Below are 12,873 nucleotides of genomic sequence, written 5' to 3' on the forward strand. Positions count from 1 at the left end.
TGGTGGGGAGGCTTTGCGTGCCTCAGCTATACAGATGGCTGTACTGAAGGTGCAACCATAACGGAGGGTTATCTGTTGAGAGGCCAGACAAATGTGTGGTTCCTGAAGAGGGGCAGCAGCCTTTTCAGTAGTTGCAGGGGCAACAGTTGGATGATTGACTGATCTGGCATTGTAGCACAAACCAAAATGGCCTTGCTGTGCTGGTACTGCGATTGGCTGAAAGCAAGGGGAAACTACAGCTGTAATTTTTCCTGAGGGCATGCAGCTTTACTGTGTGGTTAAATGATGATGGCATCCTCTTGGGTAAAATATTCCGGAGGTAAAATAGTCCCCCATTTGGATCTCCGGGCGGGGACTACTCGGGAGGACGTTGTTACCAGGAGAAAGAAAACTGGCGTTCTATGGATCGGATTGTAGAATGTCAGATCCCTTAATTGAGCAGGTAGGTTAGAAAATTTAAAAAGGGAAATGGATAGGTTAAAGTTTGATATAGTAGGAATTAGTGAAGTTTGCTGGCAGGAGGAACAAGACTTTTGGTCAGGCGAATACAGGGTTATAAATACAAAATCAAATAGGGGTAATGCAGGAGTCAGTTTAATAATGAATAACAAAATAGGAGACCAATGACCGTAGCAGTCTGGTCCCTTTAATCCCACAAAACAACCAACAAAATAGGAGCGCGGGTAAGCTACTACAAACAGCATAGTGAATGCATTATTGTGGCCAAGATAGACACAAAGTAGTACAGTAGTACAAGTTTATATGCCAACTAGCTCTGCAGATGATGAAGAAATTGAAGAAATGTATGATGAAATAAAAGAAATTATTCAGATAGTGAAGGGAGACAAAAATTCAATAGTCATGGGTGACTGGAATTCGGTAGTAGGAAAAGGGAGAGAAGGAAACATGGTAGGTGAATATGGATTGGGGCTAAGAAATGAAAGAGGAAGCCGCCTGGTAGAATTTTGCACAGAGCACAACTTAATCATAGCTAACACTTGGTTCAAGAATCATAAAAGAAGGTTGTATACATGGCAGAAGCCTGGAGATACTGACAGGTTTCAGATAGATTATATAATGGTAAGACAGAGATTTAGGAACCAGATTTTAAATTGTAAGACATTTACAGGGGCAGATGTGGACTCTGACCACAATCTATTGGTTATGAACTGTAGATTAAAACTGAAGAAACTGCAAAAAGGTGGGAATTTAAGGAGATGGGACCTGGATAAACTGACTAAACCAGAGGTTGTACAGAGTTTCTGGGAGAGCATAAGGGAACAATTGACAGGAATGGCAGAAAGAAATACAGTAGAAGAAGAATGGGTAGCTTTGAGAGATGAAGTAGTGAAGGCAGCAGCGGATAAAGTAGGTAAAAAGACGAGGGCTAGAAGAAATCCTTGGGTAACAGAAGAAATATTGAATTCAATTGATGAAAGGAGAAAATATAAAAATGCAGTAAGTGAAGCAGGCAAAAAGGAGCACAAACGTCTCAGAAATGAGATCGACAGGAAGTGCAAAATGGCTAAGCAGGGATGGCTAGAGGACAAATGTAAAGATGTAGAGGCTTATCTCACTATGGGTAAGACAGATACTGCCTGCAGGAAAATTAAAGAGACCTTTGGAGAAAAGAAAACCACTTGTATGAATATCAAGAGCTCAGATGGAAACCCAGTTCTAAGCAAAGAAGGGAAAGCAGAAAGGTGGAAGGAGTATATAGAGGGTCTATACAAGGGTGACGTACTTGAGGATAATATTATGGGAATGGAAGAGGATGTAGATGAAGATGAAATGGATGATATGATACTGTGTGAAGAGTTTGACAGAGCACTGAAAGACCTGAGTCAAAACAAGGCCCCGAGAGTAGACAACATTCCATTAGAACTACTGATGGCCTTGGGAGAGCCAGTCCTGACAAAACTCTACCATCTGGTGAGCAAGATGTATGAGACAGGCAAAATCCCCTCACACTTCAAAAAGAATTTAATTCCAATCCCAAAGAAAGCAGGTGCTGACAGATGTGAAAATTACCGAACAATCAGTTTAATAAGTCATGGATGCAAAATACTAACGCAAATTCTTTACAGATGAATGGAAAAACTGGTAGAAGCCGACCTCGGGGAAGATCAGTTTGGATTCCATAGAAATATTGGAACACGTGAGGCAGTACTGACCCTACGACTTATCTTAGAAGCTAGATTAAGGAAAGGCAAACTTACATTTCTAGCATTTGTAGACTTGGAGAAAGCTTTTGACAATGTTGACTGGAATAATCTATTCCAAATTCTGAAGGTGGCAGGGGTAAAATACAGTGAGCGAAAGGCTATCTACAATTTGTACAGAAACCAGATGGCAGTTATAAGAGTCGAGGGACATGAAAGGGAAGCAGTGGTTGGGAAGGAGTAAGACAGGGTTGTAGCCTCTCTCTGATGTTATTCAATCTGTATATTGAGCAAGCAGTGAAGGAAACAAAAGAAAAATTCAGAGTAGGTATTAAAATCCATGGAGAAGAAATAAAAACTTTGAGGTTTGCCAATGACATTGTAATTCTGTCAGGGATAGCAAAGCACTTGGAAGAGCAGTTGAACGGAATGGACAGTTTCTTGAAAGGGGGATATAAGATGAACATCAACAAAAGCAAAACAAGGATAATGGAATGTAGTCGAATTATGTCGGGTGATGCTGAGGGAATTAGATTAGGAAATGAGACACTTAAAGTAGTAAAGGAGTTTTGCTATTTGGGGAGCAAAATAAATGATGATGGTTGAAGCAGAGAGGATATAAAATGTAGACTGGCAATGGCAAGGAAAGCGTTTCTGAAGGAGAGAAATTTGTTAACATCGAGTATAGATTTAAGTGTCAGGAAGTCATTTCTGAAAGTATTTGTATGGAGTGTAGCCATGTATGGAAGTGAAACATGGATGATAAATAGTTTGGACAAGGAGAGAATAGAAGCTTTCAAAATGTGGTGCTACAGAAGAATGCTGAAGATTAGATGGGTAGATCACATAACTAATGAGGAGGTATTGAATAGAATTGGTGAGAAGAAGAGTTTGTGGCACAACTTGACAAAAAGAAGGGACCGGTTTATAGGACATGTTCTGGGGCATCAAGGGATCACAAATTTAGCATTGGAGGGCAGTGTGGAGGGTAAAAATCGTAGAGGGAGACCAAGGGATGAATACAATAAGCAGATTCAGAAGGATGTAGGTTGTAGTAGGTACTGGGAGATGAAGAAGCTTGCACAGGATAGAGTAGCATGGAGAGCTGCATCAAACCAGTCTCAGGACTGAAGACCACAACAACAACAACAACAACAACAACCACCTTTGCAGTACATCAAATAACTGGTTACTTGTAGGTAAGCCCAGCATCTGAAATGCACAATTCATAAAATAAATAAAACATATCTGTTTTTGTTTGGCTTCAGACACAGCTGTTTACTCAGTTTCAATATGGCAGGCATCATCCATGCACACTAAATTTTGGCACATGGATTTCAGCTGAGTTTCCATTTTATATGCTCTCCATTCTGTGTCCAGGATAAACTGTCAGCCTATTCCTTTACAAAGATGTCCTTTAAAGGCCCAGGAAAAGAATCAATTGAGTGAGATCAGATGTCACACGGTCACTTCCATCACAGAATGTGTGACCTCAAAAGGCAGTCCTGTTGGTTCCGCAGCCCCCCTATTCACCTGATACGAGTCCTTGTGAGTATTTTTCTTTTCCTGGAATTGAAAAGTGTCTCAAAAGGATGTCAATTTGGTACTGTGGAGAACATTGAAAAGAATGTGATGGACTGTTAAAGGCCCTCCCAGTTTCAGCCTTTCAGCACTGTTACCGAGACTCGGAACAACAATACAGCTGGTGTAAAACTGCTGATGTTGACTACTTTGAATGGAACAATGTCATTGTTTTTGAAAAATATGAAAACTTTGGCAGATAAAAAATTAATCTGATTACTTTTCTCATATCTCTTGTATATCAAAAGTAGCACTATTTGTTGTGGAGCTACATGCCACATAGTTATGTACTGTAAATAAGACTAAGTATTTAAAGATATGAATATAATAGAGGGAAACATTCCACGTAGGAAAAATATATCTAAAAAGAAAGATGATGAGACTTACCAAACAAAAGCGCTGGCAGGTCAATAGACACACAAACAAACACAAACATACACACAAAATTCTAGCTTTCGCAACCAACAGTTGCCTTGTCAGGAAAGAGGGAGGAGAGGGAAAGACAAAAGGATTTGGGTTTTAAGGGAGAGGGTAAGGAGTCATTCCAATCCCGGGAGCGGAAAGACTTACCTTAGGGGGAAAAAAGGACAGGTATACACTCGCACACATACACACATATCCATCCGCATATACACAGACACAAGCAGACATTTGTAAAGGCAAAGAGTTTGGGCAGAGATGTCAGTCGGGGCGGAAGTAGAGAGGCGAAGACGATGTTGAAAGACAGGTGAGGTATGAGCGGCGGCAAATTGAAATTAGAAATTAGCGGAGATTGAGGCCTGGCGGATAGCGAGAAGAGAGGATATGCTGAAGGGCAAGTTCCCATCTCCGGAGTTCTGACAGGTTGGTGTTGGTGGGAAGTATCCAGATAACCCGGACGGTGTAACACTGTGCCAAGATGTGCTGGCCGTGCACCAAGGCATGTTTAGCCACAGGGTGATCCTCATTACCAACAAACGCTGTCTGCCTGTGTCCATTCATGCGAATGGACAGTTTGTTGCTGGTCATTCCCACATAGAATGCATCACAGTGTAGGCAGGTCAGTTGGTAGATCACGTGGGTGCTGTCACACGTGGCTCTGCCTTTGATTGTGTACACCTTCCGGGTTACAGGACTGGAGTAGGTGGTGGTGGGAGGGTGCATGGGACAGGTTTTACACCGGGGGCGGTTACAGGGGTAGGAGCCAGAGGGTAGGGAAGGTGGTTTGGGGATTTCATAGGGATGAACTAAGAGGTTACAAAGGTTAGGTGGACGGTGGAAAGACACTCTTGGTGGAGTGGGGAGGATTTCATGAAGGATGGATCTCATTTCAGGGCAGGATTTGAGGAAGTCGTATCCCTGCTGGAGAGCCACATTCAGAATCTGATCCAGTCCCGGAAAGTATCCTGTCACAAGTGGGGCACTTTTGTGGTTCTTCTGTGGGAGGTTCTGGGTTTGAGAGGATGAGGAAGTGGCTCTGGTTATTTGCTTCTGTACCTCTCGAACCCAGAACCTCCCACAGAAGAACCACAAAAGTGCCCCACTTGTGACAGGATACTTTCCGGGACTGGATCAGATTCTGAATGTGGCTCTCCAGCAGGGATACGACTTCCTCAAATCCTGCCCTGAAATGAGACCCATCCTTCATGAAATCCTCCCCACTCCACCAAGAGTGTCTTTCCACCGTCCACCTAACCTTTGTAACCTCTTAGTTCATCCCTATGAAATCCCCAAACCACCTTCCCTACCCTCTGGCTCCTACCCCTGTAACCGCCCCCGGTGTAAAACCTGTCCCATGCACCCTCCCACCACCACCTACTCCAGTCCTGTAACCCGGAAGGTGTACACAATCAAAGGCAGAGCCACGTGTGACAGCACCCACGTGATCTACCAACTGACCTGCCTACACTGTGATGCATTCTATGTGGGAATGACCAGCAACAAACTGTCCATTCGCATGAATGGACACAGGCAGACAGCGTTTGTTGGTAATGAGGATCACCCTGTGGCTAAACATGCCTTGGTGCACGGCCAGCACATCTTGGCACAGTGTTACACCGTCCGGGTTATCTGGATACTTCCCACCAACACCAACCTGTCAGAACTCCGGAGATGGGAACTTGCCCTTCAGCATATCCTCTCTTCTCGCTATCCGCCAGGCCTCAATCTCCGCTAATTTCTAATTTCAATTTGCCGCCGCTCATACCTCACCTGTCTTTCAACATCGTCTTCGCCTCTCTACTTCCGCCCCGACTGACATCTCTGCCCAAACTCTTTGCCTTTACAAATGTCTGCTTGTGTCTGTGTATATGCGGATGGATATGTGTGTGTGTGTGCGAGTGTATACCTGTCCTTTTTTCCCCCTAAGGTAAGTCTTTCCGCTCCCGGGATTGGAATGACTCCTTACCCTCTCCCTTAAAACCCAAATCCTTTTGTCTTTCCCTCTCCTCCCTCTTTCCTGACAAGGCAACCGTTGGTTGCGAAAGCTAGAATTTTGTGTGTATGTTTGTGTTTGTTTGTGTGTCTATCGACCTGCCAGCACTTTTGTTTGGTAAGTCTCATCATCTTTCTTTTTAGATATATAAGTATTTAAAGATGTAGATAACTATTTTCTTTGAAAAATATCATTGTAACTGAGTAAGCATTGAGGTCCTAATAGGAGACAAATAGCAGCTATTTAGTGTAAATGAGATGGCAGCAATATTATTTGAATTACCAGCTTTTGCTCTAATTTAATTGATAAAATTTATATGGCACAAGCATCAGTATCACGAAGCAATATAGTGATGGTTTCTTATTAACTAGCTGAGAACCTATCACATGTTTGTTCCAATTCTGTTAGTAAGTCTCCTCTTTTTCCCACTCTCTGTCCACCTGCTCTTCTTCCCCCTCTGTCCATCTCCTTCTGCCTTCTTTCTCTGTCCACCAACTCCCCCCCCCCCCCCTCCCCCACACTCTATCCATCTTCTCCTAACCCTCTTTTCATCCATCTTCTCCTCCCCTCTTTCCTGTCCATGTCCCCCCTCTCTGTTCGTTCATGTCTTACTTCCTTCTCTCTCCACATTCTCCACACTGTTCAATTGGAAGATACTGGTTCTCACCCCCAAAGTATTCCTTTCCAGATAATAAGTAATATGCCTACCAAGTTTGAGACAAAATGATTCAGGTTTAGAGGGAGCTTTTTGCCCCCAGTTTTACCTGCGTATGCACATCACACACATTTAAGATATTTCACACATACTTGTACACATACACTACTGGCCATTAAAATTACTACACCAAGAAGAAATGCAGATGATAAGCGGGTACTCATTGGACAAATATATTATACTAGAACTGACATGTGATTACATTTTCATGCAATTTGGGTGCATAGATCCTGAGAAATCAGTACCCAGCACAACCACCTCAGGCTGTAACAACAGCCTTGATACGCCTGGGTATTGAGTCAACCACAATTCATCAAGACTAGTGACTGGCATATTGTGATGAGCCAGTTGCTCGGTCACCATTGACCAGATGTTTTCAATTGGTGAGAGATCTGGAGAATGTGTTGGCCAGGGCAGCAGTCAAACATTTTCTGTATCCAGAAAGGCCCGTATAGGACCTGCAACATGCAGTCGTGCATTATCCTGCTGAAATGTAGGGTTTCGCAGGGATCGAATGAAGGGTAGAGCTATGTGTCATAACACATCTGAAATGTAACGTCTACTGTTCAAAGTGCTGTCAGTGTGAACAAGAGGGACCGAGACGTGTAACCAATGGTATCCCACACCATCATGCCACCATGCCGGGTGATATTCCAGTATGGTGATGACGAAAACACGCTTCCAATGTGCGTTCACCGTGATGTTGCCAAACATGGATGTGACCATTATGATGCTGTAAAAAGAACCTGGATTCATCCGAAAAAATGACGTTTTGCCATTCGTGCACCTAGGTTCGTTGTTGAGTACACCATCGCAGGCGCTCCTGTCTGTGATGCAGCGTCAAGGGTAACTGCAGCCATGGTCTCTGAGCTGATAGTCCATGCTGCTGCAAACATTGTTTAACTGTTCGTGCAGATCGTTGTTGTCTTGTGAATGTCCCCATCTGTTGACTCAGGGATCGAGACATGGCTGCACGATGCGTTACAGCCATGCGGATAAGATGCCTGTCATCTTGACTGCTAGTGATACGAGGCTGTTGGGATCCAGCATGGCATTCCGTATTACCCTCCTGAACTCACCGATTCCATATTCTCCTAACAGTCATTGGACCTCAACCAACACGAGCAGCAATGTCGTGATATGATAAACCACAATCATGATAGGCTACAGTCCGACGTTTATCAAAGTTGGAAATGTGATGGTACGCATTTCTCCTCCATACCCGAGGCATCACAACAACATTTCACCAGGCAATGCCGGTCAACTGCTGTTTGTGTATGAGAAATCGGTTGGAAACTTTCCTCATGTCAGCACGTTGTAGGTGTCGCCACCTGCGCCAACCTTGTGTGAATGCTGTGAAAAGCTAATCATTTGCATATCACAGCATCTTCTTCCTGTCGGTTAAATTTCATGTCTGTAGCATGCCATCATCATGGTGTAGCAATTTTAATGGCCAGAAGTGTATATTTCACTTATATAACTAGAAAACTTGACCCTGCAGTTTCATTATCATGAATCTCCCCATTTTGACATCATATGTCATGAACTATGGGCTGTACAATGATATACAGTGATATACTTTTGCTGGTATATTCAGTGATATATGTGAACAATGTTTGGAAATGTGTTGTGAATAGAATTATTAGTAAAGAAGAATGAAATCAAAAGGTTATGGTTTAGGTGCCCATTTTGCTGAACAACAAAAATAATGTTGTATATGAAACATCTTGGCAGATTAAAACTGTGTGCCAGACCAAGACTCGAACTGCCAGGAAGTTTCATATCAGCGCACACTCCAATGCAGAGTGAAAATCTCATTCTGGAATTTTGTAAATGTGTGTGGGGGAGGAGGGGAGAGGTAGGGAGAGAAAAAGTAACATACAGGTTTGAAATTAGCTTAAAGTTTGTTGCAAGTCACTGATTGCTCTCATTCTCAAATACAAGATGAATGTGGCTATCCCCCACAGTGGTTATTTCTAGATACTAAGTGATATGTGTACAAAGTTTGGTTCAGATTGATGCAGTGCTTTAGTAGGAGATGTGGAATGTACCAGTTGATCAAAAAGTCAGTATAAATTTGAAAACTTAATAAACCACCGAATAATGTAGATAGAGAGGAAAAAATTGACACACACGCTTGGAATGACATAGGGTTTTATTAGAACCAAATACAGGAAACAAAGATCACAAAATGCCTGACAAATGGCTCTGGACAGCAAAACGTCAGTGACTGCGCATCACAATCATGTAGAAAAGAAGCTGTAATGAGAGAGAGAATCAGATGCGCCAGCAGTGTCAGCATGTTGGTGTTACCTGAAAAGGTGCTTTTAGTGGAGCTGTATTATCAGAATGGGGAATGTGCTAGTTCAGCATTATGATCCTATCGCCATAGGAAGGGGATTCGAACGGGTAAAGGTCCATTGACAAATGCATCTGTGGTGAGAATGATTTCAAAGTTCGAAGCCACGCGTTGCTTAGACGATAGACGCTGTAGTGGCCGACCAAGCACAAGGCGTAATGCTGCTGAGAGAGTTCAGGAAGAAATGGAGACTTTAGCGGGTTTGTCTATGCACGGGGAAGTCAGCACTCGTGCAGCCGCATGTTGCACCGGCATTCCATACGCTACTGTGTGGTTGGCACTGAGGCGTACCCTCTGATGCTATCCGTACTAAATCCATCGGCATCATGAACTGTTACCTGGCGATTTAGTGAAGCAAAGGGCATTTGTGCTGTGGGTGTTTCAAAAGATGCGGAAGATGATGATTGGTTGAGTAACGTGTTGTGGACTGACGAAGCTCATTTCATGCTCCGAGGGTCTGTCAACACCCACAACTGCAGAATTTGGGCTACCAAAAATTCTAGAACTGTCATGGAAACTCCATTGCATGATGAGAAAGTCACAGTATGGGTTGTATTTACCACATCTACCATTATCAGGCCTTTGTTCTTTGAGTAAATGCGTGATTCTGGTTTTTTAACTGATACCGTGATGGGTGAGAGGTACGCCGATGTGTTACAGAATTGCATCATCCCCAGCCTGGCTGATAAACACCTGCTGGAACGTACGATGTTTATGCAGGATGGCACTCCACCCCATATTGTTAGATGTGTGAGAGATCTCTTGTGCGCATCGTTTGGTGATGATCATGTGCTCAGCCACCACTTTCGTCATGCTTGGCCTCCCAGGTCACCAGACCTCAGTCCATGCGATTATTCACTTTGGGGTTACCTGAAGTTGCAAGTGTATCATGATTGACCGACGTCTCTATGGGTGCTGAAAGACAACATCCGACGCCAATGCCTCACCACAACTCCAGAAATGCTTTACAGTGCTGTTCACAACATTATTCCTTGACTACAGCTATTGTTGAGAAATGATGGTGAACATATTGAGTATTTCCTGTAAAGAACATCATCTTTGCTTTGTCTTACTTTGTTATGCTAATTATTGCTATTCTGATCAGATGAAGCACCATCTGTCGGACATTTTTTGAACTTTTGTATTTTTTTGGTTCTAATAAAACCCCATGTCATTCCAAGCATGTGTGTCAATTTGTATCTCCCTATCTACATTATTCCGTGATTTATTCAGTTTTCAAATTTATACTGACTTTTTGATCACCCGGTATAGACGTACATACATACATGGATCCACTTCTATAACATGACTGGATACAGTATACGTTTTAAGTGTCTGTAATTTGATTGTCTTGTACTTCAACTTGTTTCGCATTCTTGAAGGGTCTCCTTTTGGAATCTGATGGATTAATGAAGGGATGAATGAAAGAGCTCTAAAATGGATGATTTCATTATTGTTAATGGTGAAAATGTACCAGACATACCCTAATGTTAATGACAAATACATAGAAAAAAACAGTATTTTAATCAGGCAAGGGAGCAAACTGGCATTAGATGGGGATGTAGCTTGATGTACCATTGTCAAAGTGATAAAACAAATTTTAATATGGAGCACTGAGAATAGCTGACCACTTTAGCTCTGACCCAGTTTCCAGGAAATCTGTACTCAGCAACATTGAATAACATTGCAATGATTCATTATATGTTAGTACATTGAAAAATGTAAAAAAGGGAAAGCAACTACTTATCTATTGTGTATTGATGTGTGGAGTACAGAAACAATGGACAGAAAACAGCATTCACACTAGCTTTCAAGCACTAGCTCTTTTTCTAACAATAACAGACACACGACCACACAGCCACCTAAATGTACACTCACGTGGCCACAAAAAGACTGACTAATGGTGCTCAGTTGTTGAAAGCAGTTGCCTGAGCTGAAGGAGATGGGTAGGGGATAGGAAAAGACACAAGTAGGAGGTAGTGGGAAGAAAGCAGGTCTTTGGACAGATAACTCTGCAGCTGCACAACAAGACAAAAAGAGTTTAGCAAACAGAGATTTACGAAGAGGAAGAGGCGGGGGTAAATTAAAGGGGGAAAAAGGTAGGGGAAAGGAGAGAAAGTTGATGATGAAGAGGAAGAAAGAGAAGAGAGAGTGGATGAAAAGAGAGAGAGGACGGTGATTTGGGGGGGGGGGGCTTAGACTTCTTACGTGGGAGGATGGTGGGAGGAAGAGTGGTGGGAGATGGTGGTGCATGATCTAGGTGGAAAAGAAGTGGAATGGACAGAAGAGAGAAGGGAAAAGACAAGTTGAAGCAGTTGGAGACAAGTTATCAGTTTAGACCATGGGGATTGCGAGGATACAGGATGTTCTAGAGACAATTCCCACCTACTTAGTTCAGAAAAACTTGCACTGGAAATGAGTATCCAAATGTCCCACTTAGTGCTGTGGCCATGGGAGTGTGCGCTTAAGTGTGTGTGTGTGTCAGGGGGGGTGGGGGGGAGTGCATGCGCTATTGCTAGTGTGAATGCTGTTTTCTGTTATGTTTTTCTGTGCTCTATGGACCAATCCGTTGTGAGTGAGTGGTTGCCTTTCTCTTATTATATGAAGGTTGCCCAGAAATAAAACACATTTTTTTTCAGCCATAAACAATGCCACAAATGCAAAATGTTAATTATGTATTATTTGAAGTCGACTGAGGGAGTGCACCAAGGTTCTACCACTTTTGACAGATAGCGCAGCTGCAGGACAGTTTCAAAATGGCATCTGAAGGTGATGTACATTACTAGCAATGTGCTGTCATTGAATTTCTCAATGCAGAGAAAGAAACTGTGGGGAATATTTACAAATGCTTGTGCAAATTCTATGGAGCATCTTCTGTCAACAGAATTACAATCAGTTGCTGGACACGAAGGGTGAGGTCATCAAAAAATGGTTTGGAGGAGCTCCACGATTTGCAGCAGTTGGGGAGACCATCCACAGATGTCACACCTGACATGTTGTAATGAGCTGGTGTCATTCACAAGGACAGATGCATTAAGACTCAGCAGTGGGTGCTGCATCTGCCAATCAGCAAAGGAAGTGGGGATGCAGTTATCCACACTCTTGGATATTCAAAAGTGTATGCAAAATGGATCCCACAGTTTCTAATGGTGGATCACAAATCACACAGAAAAAGCATTTGTTTTGGTTTGTTGCAATGTTTTGAAGCTTAGGAGGCCTTCTTGTCTTAGATTGTGACAGGTGATGAAACATAGATTCACCATTCTCAGCCCAAAACAAAACAACATTCGATAGAATGGCACGATTCCCACTCCCCACACAAGAAAAAAATTCAAAGCAACTGCTTCCACCAGCAAGATTACAGTAACCATGTTCTGAGATGGTGAAGGAGTGATTCTCATTGATGTGATGCGATGAGATGGTACCATTAATTCAGAAGCATATCATAACAAAATTCAAGAGGCGCTTTCAGTGACTTTGGCCTCACAGCAACTCAGGAGATGTAGTGCTGCAACATGATAATGCTCGACCCCACACAAGTCTGAGGGCTGCTGTACATATTGCAAAGCAGGACTGGGCAGTGTTACTCCATCTACCCCTACAGCCCTGACCTAGCCCCCTCAGACATTCACTTGTTTGGGCC

Source organism: Schistocerca cancellata, chromosome 10, assembly GCF_023864275.1.
Source record: "Schistocerca cancellata isolate TAMUIC-IGC-003103 chromosome 10, iqSchCanc2.1, whole genome shotgun sequence".
NCBI lineage: Eukaryota > Metazoa > Arthropoda > Insecta > Orthoptera > Acrididae > Schistocerca > Schistocerca cancellata.